General features: G+C 34.7%; 1 pseudogene; it reads left to right on the forward strand.

The window, feature by feature from the left end:
• Nucleotides 1-795: 795 nt before the first annotated feature.
• Nucleotides 796-1,731, forward strand: LOC143672701 (olfactory receptor 4C15-like; annotated as a pseudogene).
• Nucleotides 1,732-3,358: the final 1,627 nt, after the last annotated feature.

The following is a 3,358-nucleotide window of genomic DNA, read 5'->3' on the forward strand; positions in this document are numbered from 1 at the left end:
TGATTTTCTGTATATCTACTTCTGTAATAAAATAATATTTAAAAAATAATCTTTATCATTAATTACTATAACTTATGCAAAAAATGGCATATGTGTGCATTTTTATTTTTACAAACTCATTTTTTTTGTGTTTTCTTTTGTCCCAAGAATTTAAATAAATGTAATTCTAGGTCCAGTATTCTGATTCCTGGGTGTCTATCAGAGGAAAGTAAATACCCTATGTTCAGAACAGATATGTGAGTGTACTAATAGAAAGTCTCCTGATTAGCCAAGAAAGGACCAAATGATTTCCAGTTGCCTTTTAAAATGTTTGCTAGCTTCTATTTGTAGGTCAGGCTGCCTCCCAGTCAGGGGTGCAAACACTGGGCAGGAGAGTCACTCCTGTTATCCTTCCATGACAATGTCAGGCAACAGAATAAATTGCAGTCCACCCTTCTTCAGAGTTTAGATGTGGTTTCAGAATTCTTCTCAACTATTCATTCTGGGAAGCCTCTACTAAATGGACAGAGTTAGCTGTGGAGACAAGAAACATTTTTCCCTCACACTGAAACCCTAGCTATTTTACAGTTTGTAAAAAGTTTCTTCCACCTCAATTCTGCTTAACCTCCACTACCACATTCAGCAACTTTCGAGCTCATAGTGATAAAAGAAGTACTTAACACAAGGTTGAGTGTGGATACACCAATCTGATGATGACTGTGACACTCCCATGAATTGGTCCGAGATTAATTTCTCCCTCATAATTGCAGATTCTACATGCTCACTGTGGTAGCTTTCACCTTTTCTTCTGAAATCATGTAAAACCAAAGCTTTGTAACTGAGTTAATCCTTCTGTGGCTTTCATAGAATCCAGATGTTCAGAAAATATTTTTTGTTGTATTTTTGTTTGGATACATTGCAACTGTTGGGGGAAACTTGCTAATTGTGGTGACCATCCTCAGCAGCCCAGCACTCCTGGGCTCCCCTATGTACTTCTTTCTAATGTTCCTGTCCTTCCTAGATGCATGCTTCTCCTCAGTCATTGCCCCAAAGATGATTGTGGACTCCCTCTATGATAGGAAAACCATATCCTTCCAGGGCTGTATGACCCAGCTCTTTGCTGAACACTTCTTTGCTGGAGTAGAACTTATTGTTCTCACAGCCATGGCCTATGACCACTTTGTGGCCATTTGCAAGCCTTTGCACTATGCTTCTATTATGAACTGCAAGCTCTGTGGCATTTTAATGGGGGTAGCCTGAACAGGGGGTTTCCTGCATTCTGTGATACAAATTCTCTTTACTTTCCAGTTGCCTTTTTGTGGCCCCAATGTCATTGATCACTTCATATGTGATTTGTACCCATTATTGGAGCTTGCCTGCACTGACACTCACATCCTTGGCCTTTTGGTGGTTGCCAACAGTGGGTTTATCTGCATCATAAATTTCATTTTGTTGCTTGTCTCCTATGGTGTAATCTTACTGTCTTTGAGATCTCATAGGTCTGAAGGGTGGCAGAAAGCTCTCTCCACCTGTGGATCTCACGTTGCCATTGTGATTTTGTTCTTTGTTCCATGCATATTTGTGTATGCATGACCACCATCTACTTTCTCCTTTGACAAAGACATGGCAATATTTTACACCATCCTAACTCCCCTGCTCAATCCTTTGATTTACACCTTCAGGAATAAGAAAGTCAAAAATGCCATGAGGAAGGCATAGAACAGATTGGTGGTAGATTTTGAGGAAAAGTAAAACACTACAGATTTCAAAACCTTTTAAGTTTAGGAAAGAAATCAAAATGGCCTTAGGCAAAAACTTTTGGTAGGATGGAGCATATAAGGCAGGAGTAACATGATGCAATATAAAAAGCATTAATGTGGGGGGCAGGGAAAGATGTTTCCACCCTTAGAGCATGCATCAATTCTGATCCAGAAACTCAGTATCTGTATATGTAAATTAAAGGAAATTGGATTTTATGCCTACACAGAATCTAATGATCAAAAAAAAGGAAGAAAGAAAGAACTTAAAGAGAGGAAACAAATTACCTATCAGATGGCTTGCCACTCACACCATGTATTGACAAAATTTGAAGATTTGGAGAAGACAAAAATTTCATAAAGCTTAGAAAAAGAACTTTCCTAAAACTTACTTAAATAAGAATACTCTTTTATGACACAGATCTCAGAGAATATGAAGGAAAAGCAAAAAGAGGTCCAGAAGGGAAGAGACAAAGCATTTTCAGAATCTCAAATGCAGGTACTATATTATACCATTGTGTGCACTACTTGTGTAATTCATGACCATATCCTGAGGTATGTTATCCCTCTAATTCAATTGTGAAAGGGTTAATAATATCCTTCTGTATGGCCACAGCATATATGAGTAGGTTCTTACTATAAATGCTATAACTCAAATTTGGTATTATTGACTTACTGATGGATTTGTAAATGGTCAGGATAAGGAAGAGTACTTCAAACTCATACCAAAACATAAAATGCATTTGTAGAAATGATGGAGAATAATGATCCAATTTGTACATGGGAAGGAGTCTTTAAACAAAATATATAATATATAAGAATGAAAAATCTGGAGTATTCTGTAAGGAAATAACAGTTCTGGAAAATGACATTGGGAAACCATTAATATTTGAAGGATACTTTTATAATTTACACACTAATCTACTGTAAATTTTGGATATTTTATGATGTAAATGTATTTATTCTATAATTAAAACACTTCTAATGCATCCTGAGAAAGTTTATGTGGAAGGCTACTTGATGATAGTTACCATTAATTATTGAAAATATTCATCTTTTTGCCTTAGTTATCCTATGGAAGTTTATTTTGATGAAATTACTAAAAATAAATAAAATGTACAAATGAGAAGAGATTGAATCAAAAGTTTTTTTGAGTGAAAAACTGAAAACCAGTTAAATGAATTAAAAATGGTAAAATTTTATATTACTACATTTTTAATATGTGAATTTACCACCATCAAAAAACACAATTGCATTCTGTGTTCCCTTTTGTTGCAAGGAAAAAGGCTTTTAACAATCCAAAATGAAAAGCAGAATATATAATAATATTGCAGTATGATTACATTATATTCATATTGTATGTATATAAAAAAAGAATAAAGCAAAGCAAATGGGTAAATATCATCATGGGGAAATTCTGAAATACTTTTATAATATGTTTAAATAGAAAAAAAAATTGAAAGAAAATAAAACCTCTAGAAGATGGTAGAAGAATCACATGTGAGAAAACATATTATTCAGGTTATATAAATATGAAAAGTGGTACATCAGGTTGGATCCTTAAGATAGGAAATAAAAAATCATGCATCTGGTATGAGTTATGTGTGATGTCACATACATGG

The sequence above is a fragment of the Tamandua tetradactyla genome, assembly GCF_023851605.1.
Source record: "Tamandua tetradactyla isolate mTamTet1 chromosome 1 unlocalized genomic scaffold, mTamTet1.pri SUPER_1_unloc_2, whole genome shotgun sequence".
In the NCBI taxonomy this organism is placed as follows: Eukaryota; Metazoa; Chordata; class Mammalia; order Pilosa; family Myrmecophagidae; genus Tamandua; species Tamandua tetradactyla.